Below are 17,441 nucleotides of genomic sequence, written 5' to 3'. Positions count from 1 at the left end.
AAGGAAATGATAAATGAGCTGAGCTTATATAAAATGTCTGAAAGTTTTACTTTTAGATGTCAGTGGAGAAACAAATGATGCCGTGTGTGTTTTATGGCTTCCCTTTCTCACTCTATATTGGTTCAATAAAGACAGACCACTCCCTCTCCATTACTACACTCACAGGTTTGCTGAGTCTGCTTCACTGCGCTGCACTGATTACTGATGGGAATTGCACTATCCTGGCTATGGGTGTGTGTGTGTGTGTGAGTGTGCACGTGTTTGTGGCTATGTGTGCAGCTGTGTGAATACAAGCATGGTAATTGTCTCTGGGAATTTAATTGTGTTACAGAATGAGCAGATTATAAGCTGTAGAATAGTAACTAAGGGAATTAGTTTGAGGTGAGTGGTACAGAGAGTGTTTGGAGACTGCGCTTGACACTATGAAAATGGTCTGACCCTGGTTAGGCTGATGGAAAACTGGTCTTTGTTCACGCCTCGGCGATGAGTCAATCTGAATCATTTTTGGAGCATGTGTAAAATACCACAAAAGTCAATGTAGTAACAGTAAACTTTGTTTCTTTATTTTTTAAATGTGATGATTTTTTAAAAATTTGAGCGCAGCAATGTGTAAATTCTGACCAAGGTCAGGTTTGCCCCGTGTTGCATCAGGTCTTCTATCAACAAAACTCAGTTTAGGAACTTACTGGATCAATTTCTGTAGTCTTAAAAGAAAAATGTTGACGATGCAAATTGATACAGAATTCAGCTGCTCAGCAGTTCAGGGCTTCCTTTATAACATGCATATTTTTTTTTTTTAATGAGTGACAGGTTTGGACTGAAGACAGGCCAGTTTAGCACCTGAACTTTTCAAAGCCGTATTGTTGGAGTATATAAAAGCTTTAGTTTGCCCCTGTCTTATGCCTCAATCACACAGGCCTAGAGACCCTGGAAACTTCCAGCTATGAGAGGAAATTTGCAGCAATTTGTTTTTGGACAAGTTCAACCTCATTTTGATTACTTTGGTTGCTAGCATCTTGCTACAGTCACCCACTGTTTGAATGTAAGATGCCGACTGGTCCCAAGCACACTCGGGCAGGAGCAAAACTTAATAATGTGCAAGTGAGTAATTGCTGAGTGTTTGCAGAGTTGCGAGGAGGTTTTCAGTGCAGCTCCATGTAGCTCTTTGTAACCAGTTTTACTTTGCAACAACAGTCCCACAACCACTTGCTAACTACTTGGGGAACTACTCATTACAGTACTTTCGCGTTACCCTGTAAATTACTTGAAACATAGTGTCACTGTAATTACCAGGTAACTACTGAGGACATATATAAGTCCTTTCTTTTAGTGTTTAGGTACGAGCACAAAAAAAAAGACTAAGCAAAGATGAAAACTGGCACAAAGAGACCTTAAAACGATGCCATGGTGATTCTACTGTAGAAATGGAGGCAATAACATTAAAAGCCTGACTGCTCATCATTGTCTTTGTTACCTGTTGAAGTTCAGGGTCTGGCTGCTGGACTCGGGTCAAAATGCACTCAACTTTAACATTAATCTGAGTTTTTTACCAGCTTTGCATTAGGACCCTGTCTGACACTTCTCAGCATAATCCACCTGTTTCTATCCTGCATGCAGTTTGCACTTCACCAGTAATTATAAAAGTAATGCTGATCTCTCCAATGCTTAAAAGTTACACACCTCAATGCCAAATTTCCTCCTCCTGCATGTGAGCAGAAATAAGCTGTAGCCATGGGAACAAAACACAAGTTTGTTTGTGCTTTTTTTTTTTTTTTGCCTTTCCATGTTCCCGGCGTGCAGATAACTTAAGAACCTTTACAACCTGAGTAACAAGATAATGTACAACAATCACTGAAATATGTACAGTAACTTGTTACACTACTGCATTACCCAACACTGTAGTAATCAGGTAGTTGACAACTTCTTTCTATGCCAGTCTGACATATATTTAAATAATCAGGACCTTGCAAAATGTCTGGCTGGCAACAAAGTGTCCTCACAGGTGTGCAAGTTACCTACCTGCACTACCAGCATACAGGTGCTGTCTACAGATTTCAGATCTCGTAATTAAACTTCGAGTTAAGTTTTTTTGTTTTGAATTTGTCTGTGTAATTTTTCTAATTGTTCTTCTTAAAAAATCATATGTTTATATCAATGTGGACCCAAGGACAAGCTGTGCATAAATGTGCAGATGCCGTTTCCGCCTTCATTATTCTATATTGTAAATATCAATCAATATAACAAAAAATTTTGTATTTTTGGTCCTACACTCCAGCCCTGCTCTCTCCTCTTTTCACTGTTGGTTTTTCCATTCACACTGTTTTAAATTCCCTTTTATAAAGTGCTGAGTAATCAGAGCTCTTAATTAAAATTTCTCTTTGTAATTCATGAATTATCCGAGCAGATTTGATTTCAGGTTTTTACTCCCTTTTGCTTGTACGCTTGATAAATTAAGACTTGTTACAAGTTTTGCACCCCAAAACCAAAATGAAGAAAAAAGTGATAATGTGGAGAATGGTTTAAGATCTCTGTATAATTTTTCCACAGAGAGAAAAATAAAAAAAGCCGAGTATAACCTAGTGTAGGATCTGTGTTGTGCAGAAGGGTGTAAGAGAGGAGAGGTTGCTCGACAGTCTCTTTACGATTATCTTGGCTGAGACTCGTACCTAATTAAGGTTTTATTAAGCTTTAGAAGTTGGCTGCAGTGGTGTGCTGCAAGGCATCACTGTCCTCTAAAGAGGCGTTTACCAGGCATGTTTATGCAAATACACATTTAAATGCACATTAAAAAGTCGGAGTTTAGCTGTTTAATCAGCCGTCACATTATTATTTTATTATTGTTTGGTTGATGATGCCAGCTGAAATATTAATGAGCTGGTTTAAAGGAAGCCAGCGAGAGAAGCACAGTAAAGTGCCTCTCTCAGCACTGAGGGAACCACGCTAGCAGTGGGGGGAAGAACTGCCTAATTAAATATAAATGGCCAATTACTCCACAGACTAGAGAGGCAATGGGACATTGTTCCACAAATTAACGTTATGAGTCAAGATGCTGCTTTATTGGTATTTATCAATTGTGAACCGTTAACATTAAACGACAGTTATATTGCGAGACAGAGAGGAAACAACCTGCATCAGAGAAGCTTCGAGGTTGGTGGAATAATGGTGCATTATGTGAACAACCATCCTTTCTAAAAATCAATAAATGCACTGTCAGTGTAGGTAACAGTTTGATGATTCATACATGCATTTAAATCCAGATTCTTACCTTGATCATGCACATAAACACAACCACGAAGGAGCCACAGATGCATAGAGAAAGAATGAGTGAAATGAAAAAACAGACAACATACAAAGGAGGGAATTCTTCCACAGGTTTTCTACTTGAAAAGCATCATCAACAGTTTCGTGAAATGACAAAGAAACACTTTACAATCCACTGACCCAAAATCCACAGGATTTAATTAAGCTCAGGTTTTCTGTCTTGTTCTTCAGACCTTGTGTTTGTGTTGGTCTCTTACCTTTGAAATCATCGTATATGATCCCAAACAACTGTTTGGCCTGGGGCTCTCCTGAGATCAAAAGTTTCAGCAGCCCTTGAGGGATGAAGCAATCTCTGTTTAAAAGTCAGCTCCAGATCATTCACTGTGCTACAGCCATCTACAGCACTATAGCTTCACACAGCAGGAGCTAGTATACCCTAAAGGTCAGTGTCAGTACTATAGAGGTGCTTATTGGAGGAGGTGGCAGGGATTCCCACTAGATCCTACCTTAAAGAAGGGGATTGCTTTGTTCTATAAAGCTGACAAAATCTTTAAGTAGTGCAGTGTTTCTTCGCTGGTCAGACAGCATGTATATGCAGTAAAGAAAGTACAGGCATGCCACACTTGGCTTTAAAATTTCTAAGTTGGACTGGCAATATGGTATAGCTGACTTTTACATGTAATTTTGTTGCATAAGTACAATGCAAAATGTAAAATTTTGTGGAATTGGGCCAACATAAATGCAATTGATACACTGGATACATTCAGTAAATATCAAGCATATTTTCCTTATTGTTTAATAACTTGAAATAAAAAAACCTTTCATTTTAGATAATCATTTTAGTTCTTTTTGTAAAAGCATATTTTCAGCGTGAAAGATTAATATCTGGTCCTGAAACACTGCCAATTAATTATAAACAAAGTTGCCAAACAGTAGTTGGCACAACAGTTATACAATAAATGATCATATTCAAATTATACCAGAGGCTAAATACGAGCCACCAATCCCACCACAGTGCTGTAGTGAGACTGTGGTGAGACTTTGGTGGTCCAAAGTAAAGAAAGGACAAGGGTGATTTCATACACATTAATATAGAAATTTGAACAGATAACTGGGTAAACTTATGGTAAATATTGTATTAAACAATTTAAAGCTATGCAGAAAATTGGTGACCCTGTTTCAGCTACTAGAGGCAGAGAATAAAACCCAAAACACTGTGATGTATTTAGCAAATCTTGTGTCCAGAGTTTTTTTTTTTAGAGACAGGGACCCAATGAAACATTGCACATAATTTTATTTTCATATGTGGATAATGAAATCTGTTAGGGAGCTCAAATGAACAAAGTCATTACATTTCACGGAGTATCTTCCGTGCTGGCTTTTTATAACATTTTGGATAAATTCAGGACGGTGTCCCCTGTTAATCTCATCACGATAAATTTGTCTGACCAGAGATGAATCACTGAGTGATTATTTCACGTTTCAAATCCCACCTCTCCTTTTCCCTTTTTGCTTCTCCTCTTCTCTGTCTTCATCCTCCTCACGACCAACTACTTCCCATTCTGCTTTTTCAATGCCATGGTGCGCTACAAATGAGCAACAACTCAGAAATCAATCTATATTGATGCCGCACAGATTATCTCAGGTTTTTTTTGTAAAGAAACACAGAGACTACAAAAATCAAAAAAAGATTTGTGGAAAAAGCCTTTGCTAATGCAGATTCCATTCATGCATTCTAATGTAATACGATATGTGTTCTTTCTGCATTATAATGTGTTGATCAGACAGAACACAACGGTGTTTAAAATGTGGGAAAAACACAGAAACAGAACTGTTTTTTTCCAGGAGCATCTTCAGTGTGAAATTCATCTTCTTTTTCTACTCTGCCCATTTATTTCTATGCCATCCTTTATGCTATTTGCTTTCTCTGTCCAGCCCTTCTGCATCATTCATTGTCTTAGATATAAAAAAAATTATAAAAAAATGGCTCTGCTTTTGCTAACAGACTTAAATTTAGCCTTATGGTTCATGTTGACAGACAGGCCATCATTTAGCTGAAGACATATATTTAGTTATTTTTTCCAGTTTTCATTTTTCACCGTAGGCTGCCAAGGTTAAGTGATGGTGAAAGTTTCTTCTACCGCCTGCATCACAAGTAATATACTCTTTCTAACTTGTGTAAGTCAACTGAACATCAAAAGGGTTACATATAAACAAAATGCATGTCTTTTCAAATTTTATTTCGCTATGCTCCATCTCTTGATGGTAAAATTAAATTTTTGTTTTGTGACCATGAGTCTCGCGTACATGTCCGTCAAATTTATGGGAGAGGGAAAAGCCACAGTCATCAATGACACGTCAAGAAAAAATGAGCTACATTTCATGATGAAATTCCTAGCACAACATATAGCATAGATAGTGTTCCTTTCAGCTGTTGTTCATGTGAGGCTGGGGATTTGTGGTCATAAGTCTCATGTACAAACATTTTTTACTGTTCAAAAACTGTAAAGCAACACTTTTTAACCAGAGTGTAGACTCAACTAAGTAAACTTCTGGGATATTGATCTGGTGAGTTAAGTAGCAGAGGGGGTTGTTAATCAGCTTCAGCTGCGTTGGTTATAATGAAATTAACAACAAGTGCACTAGAGGGGAAACCCAGAGACAACCCAGCACATCAGGAATGGTTTACAAGTGGAGGCATTGACATCTTTTCCCTCCTTATCTTTTCTAGCTGTTTTTTCATTAGTTTTGCATTTGTCTAGGTGAGTGTCACTACTGGTAGCATGAGGTGATACCTGGACCCTACAAAGGTTGCACAGGTAGTCCAACTCATCCAGGATGGCACATTAATATGTGCCATTGTTAGAAAGTTTGCTGTCTCCCAGCACAGTCTGAAGAGCATTCAGGAGATTCCTGGATGCAGGGCGTTACTCTAGAAGAGCCAAACATAGATTTAGAGGGCCCTTAAACCCTCAGCAGGACTAGTATCTACTCCTTTATGCAAGGACAAGCAGAATGAGGATCACCAGAACTCTACAATATGACCCCCAGCAGGCCTTGGTGAAGATGTCAGAAAGACGTCAAGAGGGTATCCAACATTATCTAGTGGAACCTGTTCTCACTGTCTGGCACAGTGGAGTCTGACAGTGATTTGCCATAGAATTGCAGATTTGGCAATTCCAATACTAGTGCCCGTGTACCGTTCACAGATAAGAGCAGGTTCACCCTGAGCACATGTGAAAAACATGAAATGATCTGGAGAAGCTGTGGAGAACGTTATACTCTGTAACATTGTTGAGCATGAGCATTTTTGTGGTGGGTCAGTGATGGTCTGGGGAGGGATATCCATGGAGGGACGCACAGACCTATACAGGACAGGCAATGGCACTCTGACTGCCAATCCTTCTCAGAGCCTACACTATTGCAGTGGGTCCTGGATTCCTCCTGGTGCACAACAATGCCCGGCCTCATGCGGCCATAGAATGCAGAAAGTTCCTAGAGGAGGAAGGAATTGATATCACTGACTGACCCCCACGTTCACCTGATCTAAATCCAATAGAACATCTCTGGGACATTATGTTATGTAATTCAGTCCAGTCCAGTCCATATCAGTATAGATATCCAGAATGATTTTTTCCCATTGACGTCTCACATGTTTTCAGTGTTCCCTTAACTTTTTGTGCAGTGCACGTCACACATGTGGTTGACAGTCACATCAAAACCAAAAAAGGGATAAGAAAATAGTTCTTTCCTCAACTAAAAAAAAAAAACTAATTAAACAATGTCGATCTCTGTTCCTTTACTTGGTCCTACTGCAGTTTCTGTCATCTCAGCTGTCATTAGTTTGAATTTCGATACATTTCTTCTGTTTAAAGTAGCCCAATTTTTAATACTTGTCAAGTGATATTATTAGCTTGTAAGAAAAGTTTTTCTACTGTATGTTTTATTATATAACTAACAAACTGACCACCATCAAATACCTTTTCCTTCTCTATGACTTTCTTCCCCCGTGCCCGAGGTTGTTAATGTCATGTGGCCATGACTCTCATGAACATGTCCGGCAGACTTGTGGTGGTCTGAAACAGCCATTGTCACTTTTAATAACTAAAACCTGGAAACATTAAAGCTTATCCACTGCATATTTCACTCACTAGCTATCCAAACCACTATATCTAAATTATATACCTTGCCTGGGTGTATGCTCCTCGCCATGCTCAGATGAGGTTCTGTGGCCATGCGTGTGTCCCTCAGAGTTGTGCGAGACTGACAAAATAATTGTTATCAACATTAGAAGCAAACATTTCTACAATTTCCAATATGCAGAAGCAGAGTTGCTAAGGCTTCTTTATAGAGAAAGACTGTTAGTACAGGCGTACTACACAAGGAACTATAACTGCAGTAAAACAATCCCAGTCACAGATACCTCTTCTTTCTGTATGCCTCTCTTCCTCCCTTCCATGTCCATGTGTTGTTTTATGGCCATGAGCCTCATGCATATGTCCATGAGACTTGTGGTGGTCTGAAACAGCAGTTGTTATTAACACAAACACTTTAACAACTAAAGCTTGGGAACATTCGTCTCACATCTGAGACCCCATTTCTCTCTTTTGACATTAAAAAAATTGCAATTAAAGTTTATCTACTGGGTGATCACTACCACTACCCCTATATCTAAAAAAGATATACCTTGTCTGTCTGTATGTCCCACCTCTCCATGCTCAGATGAAGTTTTGTGGCCATATATGTGTCCCCCAGAGTTGTGTGAGTCTGACAAAATAATTGCCATCAATATTAGACACAAACATTTCTGCTGTTTTAAGTATTCAGGGGGAATTTTCTTCTAAGGGTTGCTATGCTTTATTTATGGAGAAAGATTATCTGACAGTACAAGTGTACAATAATATACACTCACCAGCCACTTCATTAGTTACACCTATTGAGTTGTTTGTTAATAATGGAAATATCTGATCAGCCAATCACATGGCAGCAACTCTATGTATTTAAACACATAGACATGATCAAAATGACCTGCTGAAATTCAAATCAAGCGTCAGAATGTGAAAGAAAGGCAATTTAAGGGACTTTGAAAATGTTATGTTTGTTGATGCCAGATGGGCTGACCTGAGTATTTCAGAAACTGCTGGGACTTTGTCACACAATCATCTCTGGATTTTATGGAGAGAATCTAGAGAGAATCCAAAGAAAGACAAACTATCCAGAGAGCAACAGTTCTCTGGGCTAAAATACATTGTTGGTGAGATCGGAGGAGAATGGCCAGACTGCCCTGGGCTGATAGGAACAGCATTAACTCAAATAACCACTTGTTAAAACCAAGGGAAGCAGAAAAGTATGCTTTTGAAAGCTTGAAACTGGTTGGCTTCAACAGCAGAAGACCACACAGCCATCAACTGTTGTAAGCTGAAAACAGGAAACTGAGGCTTGATTTTACAAGGGCTCACCAAAACTAGCCAACAGAAGTTTGGAAAAATGTTGCCTGGTCTGATGAGTCTTGATTTCTGCTGCAACATTCATGATAGAAACATGAAACCATGCATCCATCCTTCTTAAACAATGGTTTAGGCTTTTCAACCTAATGGTATAGTGGATATTTTCTTGGCACACCTAGGGCTCCAACAGTTCCAAATGAGTACCATCCATTGACTTGACTATAGTGTACCTATCTTCTGATGGCTGCCTCCAGAAGGAAAACAGTGTCAAAAAGCTCAAATCAGCTCTATCTGGTTTTTTTGGTCGTGACAACACTGCACTGAAATGGCTTCCAAGCTATCACGTCAGTAAGAACTAACATCTCTGAACACTTGGAAAAATTAATACAGTTCTGACAGCAAAATGGAGTTCAATCCAATACTTGCAATGTATACCTAACAAAGTGTCCAATGAGTGTACGTTAAACTATTAAATACACTGCTAATCATACCTAATATATCAGATACCTTTTCTTTCTGTATGTCCCCTTTCCTCCCTTCCATGTCTATGTTCAGATGAGGTTGTTATTCTGTGGCCATGAGTTTCATGCACATGTCCCTCAGGCTTGTTGTGTCCATGTTCAGATCCTCTATGGCCATTAGCTTCTTCTACATGTCCCCCATGCTCATGTCCATCATGGTTATGATGTCCATGTTCAGTTGTTGGTTTGTGGCCATGAGCTTCTACTAAATGTCCCCCATGCACATGTCCCTCAGGCTTGTGGTTTCCATGTTCAGTTGTAGGTTTGTGGTCATGAGCTTGTTCTACATGTCCCCCATGGACATGTCCCTCAGGATTGTGGTGTCCATGTTCAGATGTAGGTCTGCCACCATGAGCTTCTTCTACATGTCCACCATGCACATGTCCCTCAGGCTTCTGGTGTCCATGTTCAGATGCTCTATGGCCATGAGCTTGTTCTACATGTCCCCCATGGACGTGTCCCTCAGGCTTGTGATGTCCATGTTCAGATGCTCTATGGCCATGAGCTTGTTCTACATGTCCACCATGCACATTTCCCTCAGGCTTCTGGTGTCCATGTTCAGATGCTCTATGGCCATGAGCTTGTTCTACATGTCCACCATGCACATGTCCCTCAGGCTTGTGGTCTCCATGTTCAGATGCTCTATGGCCATGAGCTTCTTCTACATGTCCACCATGCACATGACCCTCAGGCTTGTGGTCTCCATGTTCAGATGCTCTATGGCCATGAGCTTCTTCTACATGTCCTCCATGCGCATGTCCCTCAGGCTTGTGGTGTCCATGTTCAGTTGTCGGTTTGTTGCCATGAGCTTCTTCTACATGTCCACCATGCACATGTCCCTCAGGGTTGTGGTCTCCATGTTCAGATGCTCTATGGCCATGAGCTTGTTCTACATGTCCACCATGCACATGTCCCTCAGGCTTCTGGTGTCCATGTTCAGATGCTCTATGGCCATGAGCTTGTTCTACATGTCCACCATGCACATGTCCCTCAGGCTTCTGGTGTCCATGTTCAGATGCTCTATGGCCATGAGCTTGTTCTACATGTCCACCATGCACATGTCCCTCAGGCTTGTGGTCTCCATGTTCAGATGCTCTATGGTCATGAGCTTCTTCTTGTCCTCCATGCGCATGTCCAGGCTTGTGGTGTCCATGTTCATTGTCCCTTTGTTGCCAGAGCTTCTTCTACATGTCCACCATGCACATGTCCCTCAGGGTTGTGGTCTCCATGTTCAGATGCTCTATGGCCATGAGCTTGTTCTACATGTCCACCATGCACATGTCCCTCAGGCTTCTGGTGTCCATGTTCAGATGCTCTATGGCCATGAGCTTGTTCTACATGTCCACCATGCACATGTCCCTCAGGCTTCTGGTGTCCATGTTCAGATGCTCTATGGCCATGAGCTTGTTCTACATGTCCACCATGCACATGTCCCTCAGGCTTCTGGTGTCCATGTTCAGATGCTCTATGGCCATGAGCTTGTTCTACATGTCCACCATGCACATGTCCCTCAGGCTTCTGGTGTCCATGTTCAGATGCTCTATGGCCATGAGCTTGTTCTACATGTCCACCATGCACATGTCCCTCAGGCTTCTGGTGTCCATGTTCAGATGCTCTATGGCCATGAGCTTGTTCTACATGTCCACCATGCACATGTCCCTCAGGCTTGTGGTCTCCATGTTCAGATGCTCTATGGCCATGAGCTTGTTCTACATGTCCACCATGCACATGTCCCTCAGGCTTCTGGTGTCCATGTTCAGATGCTCTATGGCCATGAGCTTGTTCTACATGTCCACCATGCACATGTCCCTCAGGCTTCTGGTGTCCATGTTCAGATGCTCTATGGCCATGAGCTTCTTCTACATGTCCTCCATGCACATGTCCCTCAGGCTTCTGGTGTCCATGTTCAGATGTTGATCTGTGGTCATGGGCTTGTTCTACATGTCCTCCATGCACATGTCCATCAGGGTTGTGGGAGGCTTAAACACCACAACAATTAATAGTAGCTGGGAATTTCAAGTTGGGGGAACAGTCTAGCCACTGTTTAGCAAAAATATAATGCAGAAGATTATTCATATGGTACCTGTAATTTCAGCTGTTCTGTGCTCAGATGGTATATTGTGGCTCTGGGCCTCATGTATGTGTTCCTCAGACTTGTGTTGGCCTGACAAACACATTTATATAATCAGGAAACATTTCTGTTGTTTTTTTTTTTCTTATATTCAGATGATATATTATATATGAATATAAGTTGGTATAATATATATAATATGTATAATAAATTCATATTAAATTCAGCAGAATAGCTTAAGTATCTTAACCTAATTGCTGTGAATCCAGCTGCTGAAACATCAAATTGAAATTATTGTTCTGAATATGATCCTCCCAGTCTCAAATGCCAGTCCTTTCAGCTTTGCGTCCTGCATGTTCCCACTAAATATACTGTAAAGTGGATACACCTCCTTTCCTGATGCCCGTGCTCAAGTACGGTTTGGTGGCCACGAGTCCCATGCAAGTGTTCCTCATGATGGTGGGAAACTGAAATGCCAATTTAGTTTGTTTTGTATTTTTTGTTATGCTGTTATACTGAAAATTTAGCACTATATCTTAAATGAACCAATACACAATCTAACTACTGAGACATTAAATTAAAATTATTTTTCTTAATACAGTCCTTCCAGGCCCCAATTTTTAGGAGGTTTTTGAGTTTTAAAAAGAAACTTGTTACTACTGTGCATTAAACTGAGAGACTTTTTTTTTCAGCTTTGCTTCCCACATGCTCCTCCTCCCCATGTCCATGTGATGTTTTATGACCATGAGTCTCACATTGGAGCTCAACATATTAACGGGAACTGGCAACCCACAATTGCCTTGAACAGAAGAAAAAAGCAAGTTGCCATCTTTATTCCGAAGGTGACTTTTAACTTGTGGTTAAAAGTCACCTTCAGAACAGCTTCGGTTCTTGATCAGGCTATTGGGTTTGATTTCAGAATAATAAATACTATAATAAATAAATACAAATACTGCTACTAGTACTAAAATTAAGCTAAAATGCTATATTAAATCTAAAAAAAAACTGCTACTACTAGATTTCAACAATACCTTTACCTTCAGGTTTTCTTTCCATATGCTCCCGCTGTCTGTGCTCAGACGAGGTTGTTGTTGTGTGACCGTGAGGCGCATGTACATGCCCCTCCAATGTGTGGGGGTCTGACACAACACAATCATCACAATCATTATTGTTAACAAGTTGTATTTCTTCTGCGTGCTGTGATTCACGTGACACTACAACATAAAAGATAAAATACCTGTTGTTTCAGGATGTATTACTTTATTCTCCTCGTGTCTCCATCCGTGCCCATGTGAGGTTGTTCTGTGGCCGTGAGTCTCGTGCGTGTGTTCTCCTGACACAATTTTCAGTCAGAACCAGAAAAAAATCTCATTGGGCAAACATTAATTTCTTCTGCTTTATTTATTAATAAAGCCCATGTTAAATCTATAAAGACTTTGTCTCCACTATGCTCTAAAAATACCTTTACTTTCACTCTCCACCTCCTCCTTTCTTTCCTCCCCATGCTCAGATGAGGTTATTGTTTTGTGGCTGTGAATCTCGTGTACGTGTTCCGCAAAATTGTGGGGAGCTGAAACACCACAATTGTCACTGACATAACAAGCCAAAACTGAGACACATTTCCATGTCTGGCTTCTGTAGTAAATAAATCATGTTTTCATTCATCACCTGCATATTTCCTTACTCGCCTATGCCCTCTGCTATATAATTCTAGAGTGCATTTGTTTAGCATGAGCAGGAAGAGCGCATCTGTATACCTTTCCCTTCAACTTTTCTTTCTTCATGCCCGTTGCCATGCTCAGGTGAGGTTGTTGTTTTGTGGCCGTGAGTCTCATGTGTGTGCCCCTCAAACATGTGGGAAACTGTCACAAAACAGTCATGAATGTGTGTTTAAAAATAAAATAAAAATGCATCTCTGCGGTTTTGCGTCAGGACACTACAGGTTTACTACAGTTAGCTACAGAGTTGCCACTACAATGCTTATAGAACTGTCACCTTTCCGTTCTTCTCCTCGTTCTCGATGCACCACCTCGTGTGATTTTTCACCGTGCTCAGATGAGGCTGTCGTTTTGTGGCCGTGAGCGTCGTGTTCCTCAAATGCGTGGGAAACTGTCACACCACAGCTTTTACTCACAAAACATCCCTCAAAAGCCTCTATAACATGTTAGCATTTAACTGTAAAAGTTGCTTAAAAGAAGCTAAAAGTTGCTTATGTTTATGATCTCACACCAAATCGGATTCTGAAACCAACACTATGAGATCATTTGGACCACTGTGCACAAAACGCAGTACCTTTGCTTTCTGCATGCCTCTCTTCCCCGTGCTGAGATTGGGTTGTGGATGCGTGTCCGTGAGTTTCATGTACGAGCTCCTCAGACTCGTGAGAGACTGAAACACCACATAGTTTTATCAACTTAATGGGAGGATGTGTAACGCATGGAGAAAACTACTAATGTTATACACATAACTACAGCTCTGGCTCTCATGTATGTGTCCCTAAGACTGGTGGTGGTCTGAAACGCCACAGCTGTGATTGAAATAATGAGGAGAATTTATGATAAATACTCTGTCGTTTCCAATGTATTAGGGGACCTAAGGATTGCCAAGTTTCATTTAAGTCTACAGCACATCTGCACAACAAGTAAAGTAAGGTACATAAATCTACATATGCTGTAGATTTTCATACTTTCCACCACTAGATACCTGTCTCTTTGGATTTTCTTTCTTCTTCCTCATCTTCCTCCTCCCTTCCTGCTCCGTGTTCAGACGAGGAAGTAGTTTTGTGGCCACGAATCTCATGTGAATGTTTTTCAGACTCGCGGGAGACTTAACACATCACAACCATGATTAACATAAGAAACAAAAATTTAAATACAGTTCTACTGTTTACAGTTTTTGTTTTAAGTTACAAAGTACAATCTACTTACCATGCACACCATTAACTACACTGAGCTACTAACTACAGTCGCTACACTTCATACACAAGGGATACCTTTTCTTTCAGTTTCTCCTCCTGGATGCTCCTCCATTTTCTCCCCGTGCTCAAACAAAGATTTAGCTTTGTGGCCATGTGTCTCATGCAGCTGTTCCTCTGACTTGTGGGTTTCTGACATAATCCAAAATATTCATTTGCAGAAAAAGCAACAGTGCAAGATGTAGTTATTAATTGATCTATTCCAAATTATCAAATCAACATACATAAAGAGTCACATCTTGATTCAGCCTGTTTCTCAGTTGCCTCTTAAAAGATGAAAGAACTAAAAGAAGAAATGAAGGCATCTGATTGCCCTCATTTAATTCAAGCTGATGAACTTAAAAGTAATCTTCAGGATTTGGTTGGTTGGGTTACCTGTTGGGTTACACATTATATAAAAGGAAATATAGCTTTCTGGTCTGAAAAGTGAAGCCAACACAAGCATGGTTTCAAAACGTCAAGTTAACAACCACAAGAAAAATCTTCAAAACGGGACACAAATAAATGGAGTGACGTCTTCCTAGCTACGTCCATCTTTTGTACTGTCCCAGTGTAAAATCAGCCTGAGTTAGTTTTCATTTACTTTTCCAATGGGATTAAATCCACAGGACCCAATAAAAACACAGTCTTATCTTATCAGTCTGTGAAACCTAATCTATATTTCACTTTTGAAAAGTCCAACAAAGCTACCTAAATGTTCATTTTAACGACGTTCTTTTAAAATTTAAATATAACTACCACACACTGTCTCATTAACCACAAGGCTTTGGTCTGGTTGACCTTCATCAGGTATATAGTTAATGTCCATACATTCTCACACACACACACACACACACACACACACACACACACACACACACACACACACACACACACACACACACAACACACACACACACAAACAAAGCATGAGACTGAAGCTAACCATAAATAACATCTATCCTGAAATGTTTCAAAAATATCCAGTCAGAACTTGGCAAATATCTTTCACAGATTAGCACATTTTTCACATGTCAAATATATAAACTGTGAAGACCATATAATCAAATAAACAAACTTGTTCATGAGTGACTGAAGTTTTAACCATAAATAACATCTATCTGGTGTGCAACCTTTTTCTTTCATCATTACTTCAGTCTCTGTTAACACAATAATCGTCAGAAACCTACCAACAACTCAGCATATTAAAAAAATCAACCAAATCTAAACATAGCCATCATCCATAGAAACAACACGATGGCAAATATCTTTCACAGATTTACACAGTTTTTCCCACCTCACATAATCCTTGTCAACCACCTCAACTGGCTCCTTTCGAATGGCCGATATAAACTGATGAAGATCGGTGAGGGTCGGGAATACAAACACTCATCAAGTAGTACAAATCAAACAAGACCCCGAGATACTTGAACTCCTCCACTTGGGGCACCCCCCGAACTTGTTCAAAATGGCCTCAGATTTGGAGACTTCCTGAGTTTTAATTAACATGTTGCAGAAGTTTTCAAAGGGCAGCCAATGCACCTGTCGTGTATATGGCCTGTAAGTAGTGGGCCAGACACCCCATACTCCCGCAACACCTCCCACAGGGTGTGCAGGTATTTTTGGGCAAACTCCCAGCTGATTGAAATAAAGAGTTTCATCATTACTTCAGTCTCTGTTAACACAATAATCGTCAGAAACCTACCAACAACACTTTTTACTGAATCAGCCTTCTATATTAAATCAAATGCAACCTAAATCTAAACATAATGTAACAAACATGTTCACTTAAATTCAGTTTTATTTATATAACTCAAAAGTACATTACAGTATTTGAATACTTTGAGTAAATTTAAGCAAGCCGAAAGTCTTTTTCCAGTTAATCTGTTTTTGCTTGCATAATGCCTCTGGATTTGGGTTTAAATTTAAGCAAGCGCTAGTTAATCTGTTTAATTGCATAATGCATTTGGGTTTAAATTGTGTTTCTTTTTAAGCCTAAACTCAAATAAATGTACTGGAGCCAACATTTTGGATAAGCTTAATGACAGTCTGTCAGCGAGGAGAGACATTTAGATATATTTCTGCTTCAGTTAAGAATCATGAGCTGTCACATTTCTATCACAAAACCGAACACTCAAAGAAATCCAGTAATCTACTCCACTTAGTTAAAGAAATACCTGTCTTTTCACATATTCTCTCTCTTTCCTCCTCCTCTTCCTCCCTTTTCTGCCTATGCTCAGAGGAGGTTGTTGCTTTGTGTCTCATGAACAGACTTGTGGGAGACTGGCATGCCGCAAACACAGTTACCTCACAGGATGCCCATTCTTGTTAAGCTATTTTACAGGCACCTATCCTCAACAACCTGAACAATAAGAGCTTTATAATTAGGCTGATACTGCAGTGGGTAAAGATTTCTGATATCGTCTGCCTGCTTTCCCCTCTTCCTCCGAGACCTTGTTTTCCTCTTCTCTGCCTTTCTCTCTGTCAGATAGCGGATTGGCCCATCAGGGGCCTCAGCCCTGGGCTTGGGAAAAAGCTGTGAGAGTCAGAGAGGCTTGAGAAACTCCTTCATCGCTACATTTTCACTCTGGGTGTGAAAGAAATGACATGCACTTCCTTTTATCTGAATGTCATGAAATGTTCTGACTGCTTTTGCACTCGTTCACTTTGTTCCCTCGCATAATGGAGGAGGATGATCCACCTCTGCTCTTGTTGTCTTTTTATCATATTAAACTAGAACTATGAATATTCATGAGACGCTATGGATATCGGAGCAAATGCTTCTTATGGGTGGATTTCCTTGTTTTTTAGATTTAACGTGCTCTCTGTTGCCACAGTCACACAAAACATCTCAAATCAATACCAGAGACACATTCCACTTTTGCTGCATTTATAATTGTCACTCGCTCGTGCTTTTCCTTTTTCGAGCTTTTTCCTTTGTATGTTCCGCTTTCCCAGAGGGCTTTATGCCATACCCAGAATCCTTTGCTTCAAGTTTTTAGGGCTAGAGAAGAGAGACATAAAACTAGTTCAGTTTGTGGATCAAACCTCCTCCGGCTTACACCTTTTCCGTTAACTGCACCACAGAGCAGCACAGTTCAATAAATGAAAAATAAATGAAAAAAAAAATCCACCACAGAGATGGTTAAAAATACAGATAGCCAATAACGTGACCACACCGTGCACGT

At 40.1% G+C, this 17,441-nt stretch overlaps 1 protein-coding gene across 2 annotated transcripts in view; it reads right to left on the bottom strand.

Moving 5' to 3' along the window:
* LOC116331685 (netrin-G2) overlaps positions 1 to 17,441 on the bottom strand; it is a 73,449-nt gene that overhangs the window by 6,660 nt on the left and 49,348 nt on the right. The gene's annotated exons all lie outside the window — the stretch shown is intronic.

This window comes from Oreochromis aureus, linkage group 7 (assembly GCF_013358895.1).
Source record: "Oreochromis aureus strain Israel breed Guangdong linkage group 7, ZZ_aureus, whole genome shotgun sequence".
In the NCBI taxonomy this organism is placed as follows: Eukaryota; Metazoa; Chordata; class Actinopteri; order Cichliformes; family Cichlidae; genus Oreochromis; species Oreochromis aureus.
The sequence above is the reverse complement of the archived record's forward strand: the minus strand, read 5'-3'. Positions and strand labels throughout refer to the sequence as shown.